General features: G+C 44.7%; 1 protein-coding gene and 1 long non-coding RNA gene across 16 annotated transcripts in view; both read left to right on the plus strand.

Moving 5' to 3' along the window:
- The window catches only part of ROBO2 (roundabout guidance receptor 2), a 1,574,925-nt gene that overhangs the window by 579,696 nt on the left and 970,256 nt on the right, over positions 1-24,973 (plus strand). The window lies entirely within an intron of this gene.
- On the plus strand, positions 955-23,849 carry LOC115659707. The gene is made up of 3 exons (XR_004002636.1): positions 955-965; positions 13,660-13,675; positions 23,740-23,849. It is a non-coding gene; the product is annotated as an uncharacterized LOC115659707 (long non-coding RNA).

Genomic DNA, 24,973 nt, shown 5'->3' on the forward strand with positions numbered 1-24,973 from the left:
ACTATAAAAGTGTAATGCATTATTTTTACTATCTTTTAAAATAAAAAACATATATGGATTTCTATTAAGGTGGCTATCCAGATTTATTGACCAGAGAGGTAAATATTGACTGAAACTAATCAAAAGTCAATAGTTATCTTGCGGGACACAGACATCTCTGTTACTTGAAACATGAAGTCATTTGTCCAGTTTCTCCAGTGCATGGGCTGGTTCTAAACCTGCTGTAGCTTGTCTAGTGTCACAGATCCAACAAAGGGGTTTCTACTCCCCCTTCCCCAGAACCAGTGTGGTCAACCCCCTGTGCCATGCCAATCCCCAGCAGAAGCTCTTCTCATTTTGGGTCTGTTTACAACCAGCAAAAGTGAAATCATTCTCAGGCTGTTCTAACCCCATGAATGGCAGCAGGATCAGCAGAGTGCAAAGTTAGATTCACTTATGTATACCCAGACACACATACTCATTCTCTTTGCTGATCAGGCAACCCTCTGACCTGGCCCAGTACATGTGGTGTTATCCATATTGAAAACTTTTAGCAAGAATATGAGGAAAACAAAATACGGGGCCCTGAATTTCTTAAGTGTAAAAGTTGTTCCCTGCAAACAGATATTTTATAAAAGAGATTTTGTGCAGGAGGAAAAAAGTCCTGCATTGGAGGCAAGTAGGTTGATTCTCATTGCCATGGACATTAATAGGAAGAGGATTTTAGACCTTAATGTCTCATATCCCTCACTTTCTTTCACATGTATGTCAATGGGATCAGAATTAGGCCCCAACTCATTCCTAGAATCATGCAAATAGAAAGAACCAATATAGTAACTAGGTGTTCTCAAATTAGTAAATCTTTTCTGCATTGAGAGTATTGATTGAATGGTGAGATTTATGTAGTGGGGGACTAACTTCTCTCATAGAGATTTCAGAATTTAGCTTTACTTTTCATTTCCTAGGAGATTTGACTGTGTGTGGATGTAAGTATAATTTAATGTTTGCCTTTATCCTGTTTCTTTCCTCTTCTTACTGAGCCTTCACGTCCAGGCTTACTTAAGGCATCAAAATGAATGAGTATATGTTGTGTGACCACTCAGTAACCAAAGGGGCAAAAGGAGCCAGTCCAACCACCTTGTAGTTGGGATATGCAAGGGTTAAGTAAAGACCTGGGTAATGCTAGCATGGTATTAGGGAGGAAGGCACAGGCATTCACATTTCTGCGCTTGATAAAGTTGCCACCTTTTTTCCTTTCCCTTCTGCTGGTTAAGGATAGATAAGCATTACAGCTCCATGAGAACTGTGGTTGTCTGAAGAATACCCTTTGTATAAAGAAGTGTTATCTTCCCCCTCCCTTCCTTTTCCAGCCGCATAAACAAGCTCAGGATCATGACCCCTTCCTCCCTGCAAAGAAATGTACCTTCAAGGTAAAAATGTCTGTAGAATATGCTTAATGCTGTAAACAGTAAATAGGGTGAGGATAATTATATTCAATATATGGGCATTCATATTACTAAAAATAAGGGTTGGGGGGGTTGTAGTAAATATGGGTATTTACATATTAACTTAGATTAAAAGAGTGTGATGTGTTTAACTCACTGCTTTCTTGATAATCGTGTGGAGGGGAACAAGTACCACAATAAAGAAGCCTGTTTACTCAATCCGCCTTTGGGTCAGCCTGCTCATTCTCTAACACTTGTATTCCCAGCAGGTAGAAGATTCAGTGCCAGCAGCAATGGCAGGCACTCCACAGAGCAGGAAGGAGTGAGGAGATGGTAGTGTCATTATCCTGTTCCTCCTTGCACCAGCCATCAGAGTTTGGGTTGGCATGGGAATAGCACGCACTGCTTCTTGTTAGAGGTTGTACTAGTAACAATCCCCCTGGCAGCTGCTACGGTGTGGTGCATCTCCTCACTCTGCCATAGCATGGGAAATGGCTTAAAGCCATGATATTGTTAGCAGTATTCATTAAGGTTATTTTTAAAAATGATTTTAAAGTCACAGTACACTGCAGATAATTAGCATTAAAAGGTATACTGATACCCTTGCTTGTTACCTTTTCAACAACCATTGATATCTGAGAGCTCAACTAAAATGAAGAAGGCATGAGGGGGCCTAGATCCTATCAGCTAACAAACTACGTTACAAAAGATGCAGGGAAAAATAATCAGTAACAAATGAATAGTCCTAAAAATATATATATGGTTTATAATATATTTCTCAGCATTTCTCAAAATTATCTCTTCCATAGCTGGCTGAATATTGCAGAATACCATTCGGGCTTTTTTGTTTGTATGTTTTTTACTTTTAAACAAAAATCCACAGAGTGTTTTTTATTTGGATTACTGGGAAATGGCTCTTCTTCTTTGTGCAGTATTCACAGGCCGTGCCAATAAGAGTATTTGTGTGCATATATGAGTGCTCACTAATTGTGCTGGAAGTGCTTGTCCTGTATAAAATGTGTCATCCAATCAGGGAGCAGAAACATAGGTGATCAAATATGGGTAGCTGATAAACAAAGACATAATCAAAGCAATTTGTTCCCAAACAACCCATAGGCTGAAAAATGGAAGTATGAGGTCTGATCTTGGGCTCTTCTATACCACTCCAACCATATATTTGAGCTTTAAAATGGCCATAACAGGTTAGAGAATTGCCCACATTCAGTAGCTGCATAACAACTGTCATGGCACAAATCCCCACTCTGAACCTTAGCGTCCAAAAGATGGGGTACCAGCATGAATTCCTCTAAGCTCAATTACCAGCTTAGTACTTGTAGCACTGCCACCAACCAGGAATTCCAGTGCCTGATACACTCTGGTCCCCCCAAAACCTTGCCCAGGGACCCCCAAGACCCAGTCCCTCTGGATCTTAACACAAGGAAAGTAAACCCTTTCCCTCACCATTGCCTCTCCCAAGCTTCCCCTCCCTGGGTTACCCTGGAAGATTACTGTGATTCAAACTCCTTGAATCTTAAAACAGAGAGGAAAATTCACCTTCCCCCCTCCTTCTCTCTCCCCCTCCCAGACTCTCCCTTCGAGAGAAAGTAATCCTAACACAGAGAAATTAACCTTTTTCTCCCACTTCCCTCCTTTCTCCCCACCAATTCCCTGGTGAATCCAGACCCCATCCCCTGGGGTCTCACACCAGAAAAAAAAAACAAGCAGGTTCTTAAACAAGAAAAGCTTTTAATTAAAGAAAGAAAAAACAGTAAAAATTATCTTTGTAAATTTAAAATGGAATAGGTACAGGGTCTTTCAGCTATAGACACTGGGAATACCCTCCCAGCCCAAGTATGCAAGTACAAATTAAAATCCTTTCAGCAAAATACACATTTGAACTCCTCCCAGCCAAATACACATTTGCAAATAAAGAAAACAAACATAAGCCTAACTCGCCTTATCTACCTAGTACTCACTATTCTGAACTTATAAGAGCCTGTATCAGGGAGATTGGAGAGAAACCTGGTTGCACATCTGGTCACTCTCAGAACCCAGAGAGAACAAGAACCAAAAACTAACAGCACACACAAACTTCCCTCCCTCAAGATTTGAAAGCATCCTGTCCCCTGATTGGTCCTCTGGTCAGGTGACAGCCAGGCTCACTGAACTTGTTAACCCTTTACAGGCAAAAGAGACATGAAGTACTCCTGTTCTGTTAACCCTTAACTATCTGTTTATGACAACACCAATGTAAATGAATTGAGCACTGCCCAACTCGTATCACCCAGCATAGAGGAGTGCCAAGGATAGGGCAGAGTAGAAAGGGGCTGTAGTGGGGGGTTGAGGCAGCAGCTGGAAGTAGGCATTCAGGGCAGCAGAATCAAGGATGGCAAAAGGGGCTAGTGTCCCTGCAATGGAAATTTTGTGGGGGCTCAAGCACACCGCGTGTGGAGTGAGAGTAGAACCCAGAGGGGCTGGAATGGGCCCGAGAGCAGGTAGGAACACCTGGGACTCTCCTTCCCACCCTGTAGTTGGTTGCCTTCTGCCAATTCTCAGTCCTTCCACTCACTCCGCCTCCACCTCCCTGCTTCACATGGAGCTGTCTTTGCCTCATGCAGAGCTGTACTGCTTAGCACTACAGTCAATTAGAGGCAGCAAATCAACCAATAGACAGTCCAGGTAAGGCTGTAATAAAGAGAGGAGGGCAGCAGTAGTCTCTACAGTAGCCCAGAATCTGGGCAGTATTAAGGTGTGTCCCACTTCAGCTGGACTACTCAAGGCCTTAAAGTTAAGCATGTGTTTAAGTGCTTTGCTAGATCAAGACCTAAATTACTTAAAAAGCAAATACGATTGTAAATAATTCAGAATAAAAAGGACTTAGAACATTAGACTAGCCAGAAAAAATACAATTTATTCTCCCCCCCCAAAAAAAAAGTGGTACTCACTTTTCTGAAATGTGCAGAAACAAAACAGGAAATCAGTGCAATAGTATTTCTAGTGCTCCATGAAGTCACTCAAATAGTCAGACTGATTGGATACTATTATTTGTTTATTGTATGAGACTGTGAGCTGAATAACCCTTTTTTGACTATATATGCATATCTATATAAAGATAAAACTGAATGTAAGTAATTTCACAGGCTCATCTGAAAAGCCTGACTATTTTTTTTTAAAGATCAGCAGCAAATCTCTCAGCAAATGATTTCCAAAAATTAAAAGAAAAAATGTCACTAATGAGCCCGGCAGAAGATCTACAGAAAGAATGAAAACATAATCACGTCTAAGTTCAACAGGGGAAAATCAAGTCCCTAGACTTATGTGCCATGTTAGCAAGTTTATCTGCAGAAATCATTAATAATAAAATACATCATGACAGACGGGCACTAATGTGATAAAGTTGCTGAAAACACAATGAAAACCCACTAATGTTATGTTGTTGTACATCAGTAGAGGCTTTAGGCTGCCGAGTTCTGTTCTGAATTTATTTGACATAATTAGTAGTTTGGGCATCTGTAAGGTCATTTTCATCATTTACAGTGTGCTAAAGCAGTAATTTTGCTGAAAATATCAGGAATGAAACTCAAATACATGCATCCACAGCTGGCCAGCAAATAGAGAAATGTACTAATTCTAAAGATCTAGGAACAATTCTAAAAATTACTACAGCCTTTTATTCAACTAAAATTAAATGTCTAAATTTTCCATAGCTTGAAAGTATTACTGCCTAATCAGTCATGTCATTTTATAGTAAGCAGGTCACACCATGTCAGTTACAGAACAACATACCAATACGATGCAAATAAAAGATTAGAAACAAATAAACCAAAAAAGAAAAAAAACCACAGACAAATGAACAAAACACTTAACTCCACTCTCGATAGGCTATTTAAACTGATACTCACCTTTTCAAATGAGAAACACTAGCAGTTAGTTGGCAATACCCAGCTTTTTAAAAAATGGTAAATTAATAGGGAAAGATAGCTCAAGCTGATTGTTTGAATATTGCCAAACTAACAATGAACTGCTTACATCTTCTGTTCAGTGTATATGAGACTTTGGGCTGGGGGGGTTGCTCTGCTGCCATTCCTATCAATGGGAAGTTTACCAATAACTTAAAAGAGAGCAGCGTTAGCCAACAATTAAGCACATTTGAAAATGCTACCATTCTATTGTAGCAAGTTCATAATTCGAGGCCCATTTTATATCTTTTCCTCAGGTAACACAGGGCTTGAGTATCATCTTCCTTATTGTGTGGAGAGAGGAACCAGTTCAGGAACATCTGGGATTGGGATGGGAAGCACAAAACAGGGGAAGAAAACTGGCTCTCCAGCACTATCTCCCTTTCCCTCATCCAGCAAAACCTCACTGTGGGGTTGGTACTTTAACAGGCATCAAGGGGCTGGGTAAGGGAAGGGTCCTGAGGCATCTTCCCTTTTCCCCTCACCCTTACTCTAAAGGGGATTGTGACTCATAAGATAATGTGGAGCCAATCAGCATTTGCTGATGCTTATCTTATTTATTGTTCCTCTGTTGAAAACTTCTCTGCAAATAGGGCTTGAAAGTAGCAGCCAGTAGTGAGAGCATGATGTGGAGGGAAGGGGGCCCAGAAAGCTGATGAGATGCACTGACTCTAGGCACTGATATCGCCATTCTCCACAACTATTCGAAGAGCTGCAGAGATCTTGGGGCCTACAGGTTTTGGAGAAGCCAAATTCCTTGCTTGTTCTGTAGCTGGAGGCAAATCTTCTCCAACAGAATAATTCTGAGGAGTTTTAGTCAAATCTGTGGAGCTTCCTGTAGAATTTATCTTCTTCATGGAGCTATCCACAGAAGGAGAGAATATGGTAATTGCTCCCAGTTTTTATCTATAGCCCTGCTCCATCCCCTTCATAAAATATCTCCCAGTCCTCACCATGCTGCCTTTGCCCGCCAACTGGCTCCAGACTCTTAGCCTCTTCTCTCACATCATCTCTTCTATCCTTCCCCATATACTTTGCATTCATCAGCAAGGTGTGTACACTGAAGGAATCAGTCCTATACGCTTAACCATAACCTTGATTCTTCCTTCAACTTGTCTGTCTGTTATTATTTAGGCCTTGATCCTGAAAACATGTATTCCCCGCCTACATTTATTCACTTCAGTAATACCAGTGACTTGCATCGTAGTTTTACACAATTAAGAATATCAGAAGTTGACTCTCTATTTCTGTCATTTAAAAATAAGATAGTCCAATATGAGGCAGGTTTTTCAGTAAGCAAATCTGAGAAAAGGAAGCTAGCAACAACCACTGCTAATCTTTCAACAGTTTAAAAATAAAAAAAAAAGTAAATAGAATTTATGCCTGTCTAGGGCCTGATTAAACTTCAGTTCAAACTTGTCCTGACCAGGAAATAAATTCCCTATGGATCCTGAACAAGGTTTTTCACACACTACAAAAATGTGTATGTGTACAGAAGTATGATTTATGAAAGTATTGATTCCTTTGTTAAATAATGAATTACATGTTCTACTATATTATTTATCAAATTTTTTGTCATATAATTAAATTGTCACACAATGGATGGCATCCATATAGATTCATCAAATATTAAAACCTACATGTTACACTGCTCACCTTTCCTTGGCTAACTAAATATCTCCTCTGTTCTTTTCCATTAAGGTCAATAATAGCCGTTCTCCACCCTTATCATAAAAGTTGTAGTGACTGCTTGCCAAGGTTGGAAATCTTTTGTAGTAAGCAAGCCCCTAAATCTTGTAAGATTATGTACTTTTAGCCTGTGAGTTGGCTCTTCAACATGATCTTGACTCTGCCCAATCAGCATTTAATCTTAATGGCTAAGGAAACTTTTTGCTACTGAAAGAGTTATTCCATCATGTTTCCAGGTGCCAAAGTGAGCAAGGCTGCTGAAGAGTATGTTTCTCATCCTGTAAAGGATTATTCTTCTTCAAGTAGTGTCCCTGTGGATGCTCCACTGTAGAAGCACTTGCATCCCTGTGCTGCTGATCGGAGAACTTTGGTAGCAGTATTGGCCCACACATGTACTGTGCCTCCTCATGCTCTGCCACGGGGCTAACCAGCCTTGCGCAGGTGAAGCTTCCTCAGCCGCCCCTACCTAGTTATTAGCTATAGGTTCATTGGATCATTAACTCTATTGTTCAAACTTAACTAGTTACTAATCTTTTTTTATTTATTAGTTTAGAGTTTCCTTTGATTTTTCTTAAAAAAAAAATCCCCACAAACTTTATCTACTTCTTCCCTTCTCCAGTAACTACCCCAGTTCGGTTCACCAGGATTTTTTTGTGATGGGTATAACCCCCTTTTGGGATGCCACCTGATGTACTGGGGTTTCACTGAGTCCCTCCTGCTCCACCAGTCTGGATTCCCTCTCCCTGTTTTGCTGAATTAGGTTCCCTGGTCTCTTACTGTGCACGCACACACACAGAAGTAGGGCCACACCCAGCTACAGACATAGACTGAAGTCAGCTCTGTGTGTGAGGGGATTCACCCAGCACTCATGTGCACACCCCTTTCGGGGAATAAACCCAGAATAATACTGTCTTGCACTGTATAAAAATATCTGCACAGTGCAAGCTCATAAAAATTCACCCTCTTCCTCATTGTTAACAGAGATACACACAACTTCTTACTCCCTGCCCCCAGTTAGAAATTGCACAAACTGGGTTTAATAATAAACAAAACAAATTTATTAACCATAAAAGGCAGATATTAAGTGATAGCAAACAGAACAAAGCAGATTATTGAGCAAATAATACAAAACATGCATCCTAAGCTTAAGATCTTAAAGAAACTGGTTTCAAGAAGTAATTTCTCACCCTAAATGTTTCAGTAGCTTAGAATTCCAGTTATTTCTTCCTACAGACTGGACTCCTGAGTCAGTCTTGACAGGACCACCTGACCTGGTAGTTTCAGAGCTACATCCCAGGATGCCTCACAGGAATAAGAGATTAGTATCTTCACAGTCTTGTTTCTTCCATCAAGGCTGTGATGGCCAGTTGTCTGGTGGGTATCTTGCAAATACACATACAGTTGTAATTGTTAGATAGTCAATATTCCTCACTTTAGATACAGAAATGATACCTGCATTCACATTGGATAATCACATTCAGTAAATCATAGCCTTACCAATGATATCATACATGACCCATCTTGCATAAAATATACCTTAATTAGGCCATATAAATATCATAACCATATTTCTATGAATAATATGGGGTGTAATGTCACAAGGTGCCTCCCATGTAAAGAGGCCATCCTGGTAAGGGACGAACATTCTGATTATGTCTATTGCCTCGGGGGAAAACCACATTCCCCAGAAGTGTGTTTTTGTTAGCAGCTAAAGCCGTGCTCTCGAAAGGACACAGAGCTCAGGCTTCTAATGGAGGCAAATCTCCAGCCTCCTTCAAATCCACATCAGGATTCACCGAGAAGGTGGGAATCTTCACCAGAGCCCTCCATATCCAAAGGCAATGAACCTAAAGCCATGAGACACTCACATATGGCTTCAAAAAAGAGAGCTGTGAGTCCCCAGAGCAAGCCCTGAACCAGCTGGAAAAGATCCCCAGAACATTCAATATCATTAGTAAAGACAGCACTGAAACCATCCAAATGCAGTACCCAGAGCTCGCATGGTACCATCCCAATGGAGCACGTTGATATACCTAAAGACCCAATGGGCACAGGCACAAAAGCAATGGTACTGACTGGGAGAGATGAGGATAAAGCTCATGCTTTGGGGAAGGCCTCCCCACTATAGGAAACAATCTTGGTATCATCAACAATATGCCAAACAATGTTGGAGCATTTAGCCTGGCCTACAACACTGATCCTACCAGTACCATCATCTCTGTACCAGCAGCCACCACTGGTACCAACCTCCATGGCACAAAAGGATTTTAGATACTCAAAAGTACCTGATGTACTGGAGTCTTATTTTTACTTGGTACCAGGGCTCCGATACCCACTTTACCCTAAACTCGAGAATCTCCATTGGCAGTATGCCATGCACCTTCTTGACAGTGGCCAATGCCTGGTGCTTCAGATAGAGTGAACAGAACTGATAATCATAATGAGATCCATCCCTTGTCTCCCATTCCCAGCATCCAACAAACTGAGGCTAGGGACACTTCAGAGCATGGTTTTGCATCCCTGCCCATCCTGGATAATAGCCATTGATGGACATATCCTCCATTAACTTACCTAGTTCATTTTTTTTTAATCCTGTTATTGTCTTGGCCTTCACAACATCCTCTGACACAAAGTTCCACAGGTTTACTATGTTATGTGAAGAAATACTTCCTTTTGTTTTTGTTTTTAAACTTGCAGTGTATTAATTTCATTTGGTGATCCCTAGTTCTTGTGTTATGAGGAGTAATTAACACTTATTTACTTTCTCCACCCTAGTCATATCCCCATTTAGTTGTCTCTTTTCCAAGCTGAAAGGTCACAATCTTATTAATTTCTCCTCATATGGAAGCTGCTCTTTATATTTTTCATACAACCTTCCTATGAAAGGACACATAAGTTCATGCCGCCTCTCACCTGGCCCTAGCTTCTGCTAATATAAAATCTGACAGGATTTGGAGCACATAGTGTACTCTGGTAAGCATATCCCTAATAAGGGGGGGATTTGAATTTATTGGGGACAATGACCCAGCAAGGGGCCTGATCACTGGAGATTAGGCAGGACCAAAAACCTATTTTGGAGAGGTGAAAGGAAAGGACTGGGGAGCAGCTCAGGTATTTATTGGAAATTTGCAGAATGAAACTGAACTCTTGAGGTTTAATCAACCTGAATCACTTAACCTTTGAGATTTGCCCTTTACTAACATTTGTGCTTACTCCGCAGTAAAACAAAATTGAAGTTCTTTTGTGTTAAAGACTGGAAGATTAAATGAATGATGTGAGACTTTGAATGTTCTGCAGCTGGTTTGATTTCCAAGAGTTGCCTTGGAACACGAATTGTGAGTAGTGCTAGCCTGCAATTGCTATTCAATTCAGTGGGAGTTGATAGATGTTTAGTGACTCTCAGGATTTGGTCCTAAATTCTTCCAGTTGAATGATTTTAATACTCTCTGTGTAATCTGTTTAGAGTGGTTAGGTACTGCAGTGATGGCAATATCATCCTAACACATTTCCTCGTGACTATGTGCACAAGCCTACAAAAACCATTTCTTGTGGCCTCATGGAAATCAACCAAGCTGTTGCATTGTGACCTGCAATGAACAAGTGTTGCTTCTATGAACACAAGGTGAGTAATGAGATAAAAGAGGACTGTAATCTCTTTCAGGGGCTCTTAAGAACAAATATGTTTCCCTAATTATTTAACTGATTTATAGCTCACATCCTCTACCTGTAACTTAGTGTTTCAGCTTTGGGTTGTGTTATTTATAAAATGTCCTATGTAAAAATGGAAGCAATTATCAGGCTACTGTACTGAATTAGTTATTGTTCTCTGAGTGCTTGGTCATGATGATTCCATTCTAGATGTGTCCACGCCCACAGAGATATTTGCCTTGGTGTTATTCGTAGGGTTGGCAGTGGCGCCCTCTGGAATGCTGCATTCATGTGTTCGTATATTAGGTGCTGCCAGCACTATACCTTCTCCGTTCCTTCTTACTCACAGGATGGTTGGTCCAAGTGCCTTTCCTCTTGCCTCCCAAGTGGATATAGGTTTTCTCTCTACTCATCACCATTGTTCTTTTGTCTAGAGTTGTTTACACTAGTTAGTTAGTCGGTAGGTGTTAAGTACTGATAGTTAGCAAGTTAGCGTCCCAACAGGGCCCTTAGCCCTGGAATGTGGCATGGCCTGGTCCCTGGGTTAAGCCTTGTTCTGTCTGTGACAGGTTTATGCCTATTAGCAATTCCCCACAGCAGGGCCTCAACTGCTTGGGAGAGTCGCACATTAAAGACAAGTGTTGCATCTGCAAAAACTTTTGTTCCAGAACTCAGAAAGGGTGTGATATTTGTTTAAGGGCCCTCCTAATAGAGGCTGCACTTTGCCAGTTCCCACTCCAACTCTACGCACTACCTCAGCGTTGGTGAGAAACGCACCACTGGCACTGGGGCCTGCCTTGCACTGCTCCCCTTTGTTGGTGCCGAAGAAGCGCCTGAAGAAACAAGGCTCCCCAGCACCGAGCAAGGAAGCACAAGGAGCATTGGGCAAAGGACCCAGTTAGAGCCACCCTCCCATTCTGGAGCCCCAAGGGAGTCCCTCCATAGACGCTGACTCCATGGGTGCTGGATGGAGCACCCATGGAAAAAAATTGGTGGTGCTCAGCACCCACCGGCAGTTCCCCGTCCAACCCCCCTGCTCCAGCTTACCTCTGCTGCTGCGTCCTGCTTCCCCTTCCTCCCAGTGCTTGCAACACGAAACAGCTGATTTGTGGGGCAGGGAGGGAGGGGAGAGGAGGGGGAACATGGCGTGCTGGGGGAAGAGGTGGGTTCGGGATTTGGGGAAGGGATCCAATGGGGCAGGGAGGGTGTGGAGTTAGGATGGGGACTTTTGGGATGGGGTTGCAAGTGAGGCAGGGCCAAGGGCAGGGAAAGGATGGAGTCAGGGCGGGGCTAGGGGTGGTGGGGGCATGGGCACCCACTGGTGTCAAAGAAAGTTGGCACCTATGGGTGCCTCTCCTGCTGGACCCCTCAGCCTGTCCAGGGATCCTCCTCTGACTCCAGGGAGCAGTGGGGCACGCAGGCATTTGGCAGGACAATCGACCGCCGAGGACCTCCTGGCGACCAGGGACCAAAGAGCCCTCCTGGTGCCATGCACGGTATCAGACTCAGCTAAGGCTCCCCGCTCAAAGGGCAAGCCAGCCATCAGACACCCTCCCCCGCCCCTCCCCAGGGGGTATCCAAGGACCATCAGTCTCCAGAGTTGAGGCAGCAATCCTCATCTCCGCAGCCGAGATCACCAACTGCTTGACTCACGTCTCCCGCTAGATGGCCCAGGTCACCAGCACTGCACTCATGGTGCTGGCAGCAAGGTATCGGTCTCCGTAGGCCCAGCACTGATCATTTTCCCTCCGGCCAACACCTCAGCACAGATCTCCCTCGGTGCACCTTTCGCTGGTTCAGGCAGATCCCATTCATAGTGCTGATCTCCCCACCTCCAGCACTGATGTTCAAAGAGGCAGCGGGTCCCCCTGTTTGGATGCATCACTCTCCTATGGTTGTGGTCAGCTGCCAGACTCAAGCCTTCACGGCCCCACCCTGGTCACTGGAAAGGGACTCATCTGGGTTGGAGCTGGACTTCAGCACCTTGCCTCAATATCAGCAGTCCATAAGGGCACTCAAAGCTGCCTCAACTCTCTTGGTGCCCTTCTCATGCCATCCCTCCCTTACCGCCCGCAAGAAACAACCCCCAGCACTGAGGACACTGGCTCAGTGCGCAGAGCAGAATTGGAGATTGGGGTAGAGAAGCAGGTGCCCACCCCAAAATAATTCTCTCACCCAGGGGACAGTGCCCCAGAACCTCCCCCAGTGGTCTAATAGTCCTCGTTGCCAGATGAGGCAGTAGCGGGACCCTCACAGACCAGTTCACTGATGACTTTAAGGAGCCTCAAGCCTTACTTAGGAGGACACTGGCTGTCAAATAAACTTTTCTCCCAAAAAGACCTCTTGGTGTCTTTATTTTTCAGCGTAGAATTGGTTTGCCCTTGCCTGTCCCTTTTGTTGGCCATAGATATGAGCAGCGACCCAGGGGTATAGAGGTATTCAAACCCTTTGGCAGGGAAAACGTACTTCTTTTCAGCCCACTTGGAGGTGGGCAGAATGGAGGGCAGGGTTTGCCAGAGACCCTGGGTGATCTTTAGAACCCCTTTGTGTACCGGCAGCACGACCCATGAGGGGGCTGCTGCTGTAAGCACATTGAACAGAGAATCAGATTGCTCTGCCATTTCCTCCCCTTCTACACCCAAGTTCAAAGCCACCCTTCTAAGTAACACTTGAGGCTCCTTAAAGTCATCGGTGAACTGGCCTGTGAGATCTCCGGCCTCCATCATTCCCTCCCTGGACCCTTGAGACTGATATGCTGCCCTCAACTTGAAGGATGTTTATTTTCATATCTACCTCATCCCAGGGCACAGATGGTTCCTCTGTTTTTATGGTGGGTTGGCGTCATTTCCAGTTCATGGCACTGACCTTTGGACTCTCATTGGATCCATGGTTGTTCACAAAATGCATGGCACCAGTGGTTGCTTACCTGAGCCTTTGAGGTGTATGGGTTTATCTGTATCTCGATGATTGGGTCATCAAAGGCAGATCTTGGGATCCGTACAAAGGAGCCTCGATCTGGTATGTTCCACTTGCCACGACCTGGGCCTGTTAATAAACTAAAAGAAATTGACTGGTGCAATGGATGGAGTTCATAGGGGTGGCCCTCAACTCTATGTGAGCCAGAACCTACCTTCCAGAGGCCAGTATCCAAGCCATGTAGGACCTAATTTCTCATGGGGCCACCCACTCACCATTGCTGGCACCTGCCCAAGGTTGTAGGTCGCATGGCACATGTACTTATATGGTCCGTTATGCCCGGCTCCATCTTCGGCCACTGCAAGTGTGGTTGGCGTTGGTCTACATCCCTAATAGGCATAATCTAGACCAGGTAGTCAGGGTCACGGATCACATACAGTCATCCCTAAAGTGGTGGTTGGGCCCGGATTGGTGTTGGCTGGCTTTCCCTTTGTGGCCCTGTCTGCTTTGCTGAGCCTGATCTCCGATGCCTCGGTCCTGGGCTGGAGAGTCCACGTGGGCAAGCTCAGCATGCAAGGTCACTACTCATGAGACAATCATTCCTTCCGCATAAATTTCGGTGAGCTAAAAAGCAGTTCGCTTAGCCTGCCAGGCTTTACTGCCCCCACCTGGAGAGCAAGGTGGTATAGTCCAATAATGGACAATACTGCCTTGATGTTTTACATCAACAAGCAGGGCAAAGCCAGGTTGTCAGTCTTTGCTGAGAAGCACTCCATCTCTGGGACTTCTGTGTGCAACATGCAATTCATCTGGTGGCTGCGCACCTTCCCGTGGCTAGGAATGTATCACCTCAGTAGGACCTTCTCTTCTCTCCATGAGTGGTCGCTCCATCTGGAGGTGGTCAGTGTGATCTTCCAAAGGTGGAGAACTCTCCAGGTGGACTTATTTGCATCATGCCAGAACAGGAAGTGCTATCTTGATTTGGCAGATAGACGGGCTCCCTGTCAGACGCCTTTTTGCTCCCATGGTGGGAGGCTCTGATGTATGCCTTCCCACTGGTTTCACTAATCCACAAGGTTCTTACAAAGATCAAACAGGACAAGGCAAAGGTAACCTTATAGCCCTGTCTTGGCCTTGCCAGCGCTGGTTTGCTGTCAGACCTTTCGGTGGACCTTTCAGTGGCCATTCTACTGCAGCTGCCTCTCTGTCCTAGAACCATGGCAGTCTTCTTTACCCAACTTGCCGGCACTGCACCTGACTGCCTATCTGTGACATGGTTGAATGTGGAAGAACAGGAGTGCTCGGTATGTGTCCAGAAGGTCATGCTGGGAAGCAGAAAGCCCTCCACCAAAGCAAGGCCAAATGGAAAAGATTCACGTGCTTGACCTCAGACCAGGGTATCTGGCCAGAACAGGCCTCACTGCAGTCGATCCTGGACTACCTTCTGCATCTCAAGCTCCAGAGTCTGTCCCTGTCATCGATTATGGTCCACTTGGCCACTAATTTGGCCAACCACCCTCCATTCCAGGCTAGGTCAATCTTTTCTCACAACATGATGGTCCAGTTTTTGAAAGGTTTGGAGTGAGTCTACCCTGACATCCGGGACCCATCACTCCCTGGGACCTGAATCTCATGCTGTTGTGGATCATGTGTCTCCCCTTCAAGCCTCTGGCTTACTGCTCCCTTCTCCTCCTTTCCTGGAAGGTTTCTTTCTTGGTTGCAATAACATCTGCCTGCAGGGTTTCTGAGATTAGGGTGCTTACCTCAGAGCCACCCTATACGGTGTTCTACAAGGACAATATCCAGCTGCAGCTGCACCCAGCCTTCCTGCCCAAGATAGTTGCACAGTTTCATATGAGCCAGGACATATATTGTGACAAAGTTCCTCCTCTACCTTGGTGGGTCCTGCACTTATTGGCAGATTTGCTCACCTCAGTGATCTTCCCCACAGTCTCGGTCAACTTCTCCTGTGTCTGATCAGGAGTTGGGAGGTTTAGGGGAACCCGGGCCCGCCCTCTACTCCGGGTTCCAGCCCAGGGCCCTGTGGATTGCAGCTGTCTGTAGTGCCTCTTGTAACAGCTGTGTGACAGCTACAACTCCCTGGGCTACTTCCCCGTGGCCTCCTCCAAACACCTTCTTTATCCTCACCACAGGACCTTCCTCCTGGTGTCTGATAACGCTTGTACTCCATAGTCCTCCAGCAGCACACCCTCTCACTCTCAGCTCCTTGCACCTTTTGCTTCCAGCTCCTCACACGCACTTCCTCTCCTCTGGCTCCCCCTCACTTGACTGGAGTGAGCCCAGGTGCCCTGACTATCCTGCCTTGATTGGCTGCAGGTGTTCTAATCAGCCTGTCTGCCTTAATTGGTTCTAACAGGTTCCTGATTACTCTAGTGCAGCCCCTGCTCTGGTCACTCAGGGAACAGAAAACTAGTCATTCAGTGACCAGTATATTTGCTCTCTACCAGACTCCTGTAGCCTACTGGTTTGGATCTGTCACAATATTTACTTGTCTTCTTTCCAAAAGGTCATAAGTCAGAGGAGAAACAAAAATTGCAATCTCTGGATGTCAAGAGAGCTCTAGCCTTCCACATCAAAAAGGCCAAAATGCTCAGTAAATTGATGCAGTTGTTCATTGTGGTGGCAGATAGGATGAAAGGTCGTCCAGTGTCTGCTCAGAGAATTTCATCTTGGGTCACTGCCTGCATCCACTGTTGTTTATGATCTGGCAAAGGTGCCTTCACCGCTGTTGTAACTGCCCACTTAAGTAGGGCACTCGGTAAGCATCCAAGTGCCAATTGAAGATATCTGCAGGGCTGCTAGCTGGTCATCTATCCACATGTTTAAGTCTCATTATGCACTTACCCAGCAGGCCTGAGATTATGCTGGCTTCCGAATAACAGTGTTGCAAGCCGCACATCTGTGAACTCTGAGCCTACCTCCATAGATACTGCTTGTTAGTCATGTAGAATAGAATCGACATGAACAAGCACTTGAAGAAGAAAAATAGTTACCTACCTTTTGTAACTGTTCTTCGAGATGTGTTACTCATGTCATTTCTATTACCTGCCCTCCTCCCCTCTATTGGAGTTGCTGGCAAGAAGAAACTGAGAGGGTGTAGGGCTAGTGGCACCTAATATACTGACACATGAGTTGCAGCACTCCAGAGGGCACCAATACCAACTTTATGGAAACCGCTATGGCAAAATTTTCGGACGACACTGCACATGAGCGTGCATGCACCTAGAATGGAATGGACATGAGCAACGCATCTCAAAGAACAACAGTTACAAAAAATAGGTAACCATTTTTTCTTAATGATTCTGTTCCATCAGTTACTTTGCTGCTAGAGTTGAGTTTACAGTTCATTTAGGGCCAAATCGTCACATGCAGCATCCAGCCCGAGTATCTAAGCTTGGGCAGATGTGAAGGGAGGGGCACATTTTCCTTCCCTCACAGGGTCTAAAGCCATTCTGTGGAGGCTGCTTGAAAGAAGTAGACCTCTGGGCCCTAGCTGAGGTTGTGGGGTGCGGGGGAGAAGGGGAAGGAGCTTCTGATTCTGGACCCTCCCCATTTGTAAGCAATTCCCATTCTGTCCTCACACATGCCTTTTGCCCGCGATAAACTTTCTTGGAGTGGAGCTCTGTGCCATACAGGGGATGCATATTCCTTGTAACCTCCACAGCTCTGTCTTCATTATGAGCTGGGGTTGATTGATTCCCAGTTTGCTAGACATATTCACGCTAGATCTCATCGAGCTAGTGTCCAAAAATAATAGTGTACCTGTGGGAGCACTGGCAGTGGTGAGCAGTGACACAGGCTAGCAATGCTGAACACAAACCCTCTTGAACTCCATGGATATGTGCTGTGGGTAGCTAGCCCACGTAACTGCTGCCTGCACTGCTGTGGCTACACTACTGTTTTTAGCACATTACCTCAGTGAGATGTAGACATATACATGAGTGGGGATTCACACCCCTAGCTCATAGTGTAGATGTAGCCTCCCTTGCACAGTCAGACTGTCAACTGTACAGAAGCAAAAGCAGCATTAGTCCCTTGACTGGAAGTGAAAAATGCCAGGATATATTGCTAAGCACAGTGCGCTAGCCTAACAGCCTTGTGAACAATGTGTCCTTTACTGAGCTGGGCATATCTAATGTGTATATTCTGGCATAACTTTTATTCTATAGGTGAGAATGTAACTAGAAAGACAAGTAATATGTGCAATAGAAAAACTCTTAGCACATTTTTCCCCAAATTAATCTAGGAAATTTCCCTGACTATAAATTTTCCCCTTGTCTTATCATTTGAAGAATGATGGAATAGCATATGAACATAGATAATTTAGAGTGAAGGTTCACACTTCCTAAGTGTGAATCAACCTGTTATGCAAAATCTGACACTTTTGATTAGCCCAGAGATGCCAGTGTAAGACTAGTGATATTTTATTAATTATTGTGTGTTCAAATTTTTCTTATTATAAAGTGCTACAAGAAAACTTGCAAAAAAACATTGGGTGTGAAATAACACTTGTGCAGATGAGTCTCAGGTGCATAACAGGACATCCTGATTAGTTTGTGCTATTTTATTTTTAAAGCAGTTTCCAAAGTAGATTCATGTTCCAAGTCCAAAAATCTTCCTACAGAAATACAGTTTAAACAGCAGTATAATGTATGCTATGCATTAGTTATTTTGCTGAATGAAGAACTGGTAAAGGAGCCTATAACTAATTATAATAAAGATGACAAGCAAAATGCACATTTTTTATCATTTGAGAATTTTTATTTTAACTTCACTAGGATGCTTGTGAAATGTGTTAAACAGCCTTAGGCTAACATTTTCAAAAGCATTGACTCATTTTGGAGGCTGAGTTTTTGGTTGTCAAACTTGAGACATGCAAGGGTCTGATTTTAATAATTGCTGAATCCTGCAACTGCAACTGAAGTCAGTAGCAGCTACAAGATACTCAGAGCTAGAACTGGTCAAGAATCTTTGTGATGAAACTTTGGTTTGGTTTGAAAATGCCAACGAAATTCACTGAAACTAAAATTTTTTGAAAAGTATTGGTTTCAATGAAACTTCTATCAGGAAGGTTTCTAAGGTCCAGGATGGAACTTTTTGGTCAGTGAGAGAGAGAGATGAAAAAAGCTAGTAACTTGGTGATTAATTACAGTCACATGGGATGAAGGAGACCCAGTTTCAAGTCCATTCTCTGAATCAGGTAGATCAGTGGCCTCCCACATCCCATGTGAGCGCCCTAACCACTGGACTATTGGCTGTTCTGGGTGGGTAATGTTTCTCTCTGTCTTTTCTCTCCTCTTCTCACCCTAATGCCCCTGTCACCTCTTCCCCCCCCAAAAAATCAAAAGTTCTTAGTTTTGTTCCAATGCAGAATGACAATAAATATCAAAACTACAATGCATTGGTGACCTCCCAGAAAACACCATCCTAGCCACCATGGATGTAGAGGCTCTCTACACAAACATCTCCCACACAGATGGAATACAAGCTGTCAGGAACAGTATCCCTGATGATGCCACAGCATAACTGGCTGCTGAGCTCTGTGCCTTTATCCTCACACACAACTATTTCAAAGTTGATGACAATATATATCTCCAGATCAGTGGTACCACTATGGGCACCCGCATGGCCTCACAATATGCCAATATTTTTATGGCTGACCTGGAACAACACTTCCTCAGCTCTCGTCCATTCATGCCCCTTCTCTACCTACGCTACATTGATGACATCATCATCTGGACCCACGGGAAGGAGACTCTGGGAAAATTCCACCACAATTTCAACAGCTTCCACCCCACCATCAACCTCAGCCTGGACCAATCTACACGGGAGGTTCACTTCCTAGACACCACGGTGCAAATAAGTGATGGTCTCATTAACACCACCCTATACCGAAAACCTACCGACCGCTATGCCTACCTTCATGTCTCCAGCTTCCATCCTGGGCACATCACATGATCCACTGTCTACAGTCAAGCACTGAGGTACAACCGCATCTGCTCTAACCCCTCAGACAGATTCCAACACCTACAAAATCTCTGCCAAGCATTCTCAAAACTACAATACGTACATGAGGAAATAAGGAAACAGATCAACAGAGCCAGATGTGTACCCAGAAGCCTCCTACTGCAAGACAAAGCCAAGAAAGAAACCAACAGGACTCCACTGGCCATCACATACAGTCCCCAGCTAAAACCCCTCCAACGCATCATCAGGGATCTACAACCCATCCTGGACAATGATCCCACACTTTCACAGACCATGGGTGGCAGGCCAGTCCTCGCCCACAGACAACCTGCCAACCTGAAACATATTCTCACCAGTAACTGCACACCGCATCATAGTAACTCTAGCTCAGGAACCAATCCATGCAACAAACCTCGATGCCAACTCTGCCCACATATCTACACCAGTGACACTATCACAGGACCTAACCAGATCAGCCACACCATCACCGGTTCATTCACCTGCACATCCACCAATTTAATATATGCCATCATATGCCAGCAATGCCCCTCTGCTATGTACATCGGCCAAACTGGACAGTCTCTACAGAAAAGGATAAATGGACACAAATCACATATTAGGAATGGCAATATACAAAAACCTGTAGGAGAACACTTCAACCTCCCTGGCCACACTATAGCAGACCTTAAGGTGGCCATCCTGCAGCTAAAAAACTTCAGGACCAGACTTTAAAGAGAAACTGCTGAGCTTCAGTTCATCTGCAAATTAGACACCATCAGCTCAGGATTAAACAAAGACTGTGAATGGCTTGCCAGCTACAAACCCAGTTTCTCCTCCCTTGGCTTTCGCACCTCAACTACTAGAACAGGGCCTCATCCTCCCTGATTGAGCTAATGTCGTTATCTCTAGCTTGCGTGCATATATATTCCTGCCCCTGGAAATTTCCACTACATGCATCTGACGAAGTGGGTATTCACCCATGAAAGCTCATGCTCATGCTCCAAAACATCTGTTAGTCTATAAGGTGCCACAGGATTCTTTGCTGCTTTTACAGATCCAGACTAACATGGCTACCCCTCTGATACTTCATAGCCCACCATAGTTTAGTGAGGGAGATAGCAGGTAGGTGGTTGAGGCAGGAGGGAGGAAAGTGGATACATGGGCGTGAAAGGATCAGATTATGGATAGGGAAAAGAAGGGCCCCATGCATGTTTGCATATAAGTCAACAACCTAAATATGAACAAAAACTGTTTCGGTTTTCTTGATGATCTCTTGTCTTCTCTCTGACTTTTTTTTTTCTGTCCCATCTTGTGATATCAATGTGCCCTAGAATAGCAGAATATATAACTATAGAGTTTGCACTGCAATTTGTGTTTCCAGGTTTTCAATACCTTTTCCCCTGTTTCCTTTATAGTAATCTTGATGTAAACGGACTCTATTAGGCACCGTAATGAATCTTTGGCTGGTGATTAATAGGACAAGAGTGCCTGATAAAAACTTGTTCATTCAGGTAGAAACGGTAGCATTTATTTTCAACCCATCATGTCTTACTGACAAGGATTCTATTTTTACTTCAGATGTATCAGCATGGGATTTAGAGTCTTGGCTTCAGATTAGATTTCTGATTTAAAAGTCTACCAAAATTTAATACATTGTCAAGATAGAACTATGGGCTAGATTTTGCTTTTAGTCCAGTGTAGGAGACAGTGCATTGGTGAACCAAGCCCAGAGCAGCACAGGGAAGGAAGTGTGTCTCTAAAATGCATTATTGTCTCCTCATGCTTTCACTTGGATGCTCTAGCTCCAGAGAGGTGGTTATTTGTTGCTGGAATGTTCCCATTCCTCACCAGCTCACCTCTGCTGGTGGATGCTTCAGGCACGGAGGAGGATATGTAGAGTGTATGGCATTTTGTCTTGTCATAGTCAATTTAGCTGTAGCCTTGTGACCAGGGACCATGTCTTTACTTACTATGTGAAGAATCATGCACAGTTATGGTGTTCTGTACATATGGTAAATAATAATTACATAACCTATACATATCCCCATATAGGGCTACAGTATGTCCTGGACTATGCAGCCACCCAGAGACCTATGGGGCAGAAAGACTCTCCCTTATTCCCCTGCATGTCCTCCACAGACCCACTACTGCTTCATCCCTCACAGAATCTCTGAAATCTGCTGAAGCAGGGAGAGTAGCAGATCTGTGGAGGCCATGCAGGGGCTTAAAGAAAGGTATGACCTTCCTTAGCCATAGGCAGAACAGGCAGCCGCCTAGGGCACCACTAGGTCTGCGGGCACCGCTCTGCTGGGAAGCAATGGAGCATGTAAGAGCAGGGCTGCTGGGTCCTAGAGAGAGCCGAATACAACACAGTCTGAGGGAGGGGATTGGCTGCTGGGAAGGGGTAGTAGAATAATAATAGGAGATTAGTATATCTCCTAGAACTGAAATGGACCTTGAAAGGTCATCAAATCCAGCCCCCTGCCTTCACTAGCAGGACCAAGGACTGATTTTTGCCCCAGATCCCTAAGCGGCCCCCTCAAGGATTGAACTCACAACCCTGGGTCTAGCGGGCTAATGCTCAGACCACTGAGCTATCCCTCCACACCTGTAAGTGGGATTCTTTCCCCTGGCGTGAGGCGAGGCAGGCTTAGCGGCTCTGGCAGTATCCTTTGTTGTCCCCCATAACGTCCATTCTTCTCCCCCCTGCCCCACGGAGCACCCCCCCATTTCTCTCCCCCCCCCATGGAGCACCCCTCTCTCCCTCATCCCCTCCACCAAGGCTGGGTTGGGTGAGGTGCTGGGTCTGGGAGGGGAGGCTGGCTGGCTGCCTGCTGAGGAATGAAAGTGAAAGTAACTCACTTCCTCAGCAGGCAGCCAGGATTGGAATGGTCGCACAGGGCTGGGCTGGGGATAGCCTGATAGCATGTGTGAAAAATCAGGACAGGGGGTTGGGGTAGGGTGAGCAGATGTCCCACTTTTATAGGGACAGTCCCAATTTTTGGGTCTTTTTCTTATATAGGCTCCTATTTGCCCCCCCACCCCCCATCCTGATTTTTCACACTTGCTGTCTGGTCACCCTAGGTGGGAGTAATTGGTGCCTATATAAGACAAAGCCCCAAATATCGGGGCTGGCCCTATAAAATCAGAACATTTGGATCTGGTCACCCTAGCTAGGGAGCGCGTCTCTCCCCCGGGCTGATAGTACTCCATCTCATCCGGGGGTGGGGAGCTGCATAGGCCAGGATGACCTGCTGTGGCTCCATTGGTGCTCTGTCCCTTGAGATCAGATGCTGTGCTAACTTCACCATGGTCCGTTGGGCTGGCGGTGGTGCCCATAGGCATGTGATTGGACCTGAGGGTTTGCTGCTGCTGTTGCCACTCTGCACCCAAGAGGTGGATTTTGGGGTCCTGCAGTTTTCCACCTATCTCCTCCTCTACTGCAGTTGTTGGACCAGCAGGCTGGGGGGTGAGCCAAGCATGAAAGCAGTACTGTGTTGCCATTTAGATTGTCATTTAACAAATTTCTTTTCCAAAAATGCTTGCTAACAATCCTGAATTCAATGTCAATATTTTTTTTTAAAAAATCAATATCTTAGCCAAAAACAGAAAATTAAGTTGTTGACAATTATTTGTGACAAGTTTGGTATGGGGAAGGGAGTGGGCCAGTTTTCATCAGAGAAACAAAAAATGTTGACTGACTTTCCTATAGCCCTGTTACTGCTAAATAGAGCCCTTCAACAACTGTAATATGCTCATCTCCTTACTAATGTATAGAGCAGGGGTCGGCAACCTGCGGCACATGTGCCAAAGGTGGCACGCGAGCTGATTTTTGATGGCACGCAGTGGCAGGCTGAGCGGCTCAGCCCGCCGCTGCTCTGGGGTTCTGGCCGCTGCCCCATTGCCACCTGGGGTCCTGGCCGCCGGCCCCACTCAGCATCTGCTGCTGGTCTGATGACCCCCAAGGAACCCCAGGCTGGCAGCAGGCTGAGACCCCGGCTGAGCCACTCAACCTGCCGTCGGCCTGGGGTTCCATTCACTCAGCTGGCAGCAGGCTGACCAGGACTAAATTCAACGAAATAGGAAAACAAGAGCAACTAATGACAAAGTGCAAGACCCTAGAGCAGTGGTCCCCAAACTTTTTCGTCTGGCAGGCGTCAGATGAAGGACCGTGATGGCGGACGAGCATATGCCGAAATGCTGCCAAAATTCGGCGGCATTTCAATGGCGACACTTCTGGATGGCATTGCTTGTCGGCGGCAAGCAGTGTCATCCACAGGTGTTGGCACCGAAATGCCACCGAATTTCAGCAGCATTTTGGCAGATGCTCGTCCTCCGGCCAGTACGCGGGCACCGCGTTGGGGACCCCTGACCTAGAGAGCCTCCTGAAGCACGGTGATCATTTTGATTTAAATGGACTTGAACTGTACGAAGAACTGAGTTGTTGCCACATGCAAAATAGATGATGGACATTGTACAGTTTATTCATAGCAGCAAACTTGCTGACATATATTCTAATGTGTACATTGCCACTCATATTCTACTGACAATCCCTGTAACAGTAGCAACAGGAGAACGGAGTTTCTCAAAACTAAAGCTCATTAAAAACTATCTCCGCTCTATAATGAGTCAGGAACACTTGACTGGTCTTGCTATTCTTGCAATTGAACAAGACATCACTTTGTCTTTGTCATACAATGACATTATTACTGATTTTGCAGCCAAAAAAGCCAGAAAGATTGCTTTTAATTAAAAACTAATCCTTGTTTCAATACCTCTTCATATAAATTTCCAATAAAATGTTGACAAATTTAAAAAACTATATTATTTGCATCATTCTGTCAAATCAGAATTTTTTCTATAATGCTACTTCTTTAGTGCTAGTCCATCAGCATTACAGTGTGCTTAATTAAGTTTAGCTGGTTTTAATAACTTGCATGTGGCAAGTTTTCCAATAGTGTAAGCTTATGTTTGTGGTGCTAAGAGCAAGACAGGCACAAGGGCACCAGTTTAATAATCCCACCTAGGGCACCATAAATTCTAAGGATGGCCCTGAAGAAAGGTCTTATTATCCCTTAGGTCTCTGAATGGCTTTGCAGTTCAGGACATAATCTAGCACTACATATGTATATAGGTGTATGTAATTTATTATTGTTCATTTATTACATGCTAATTATTATTAAATACGTGTATATAGCACTATAACTGTTAATGATTCTTTACATAATAAAGACATGGTACCTGCCCCCGAAAGCTAATAAATTAAATTGACTGACAAAACAGAATGCTGCAGGATATGGGATAAGGCAGAAGGAAATAATCTCCATGGTTGGTAGAACATTTAAGTCA

Source organism: Gopherus evgoodei, chromosome 1, assembly GCF_007399415.2.
Source record: "Gopherus evgoodei ecotype Sinaloan lineage chromosome 1, rGopEvg1_v1.p, whole genome shotgun sequence".
Taxonomy (NCBI): Eukaryota; Metazoa; Chordata; order Testudines; family Testudinidae; genus Gopherus; species Gopherus evgoodei.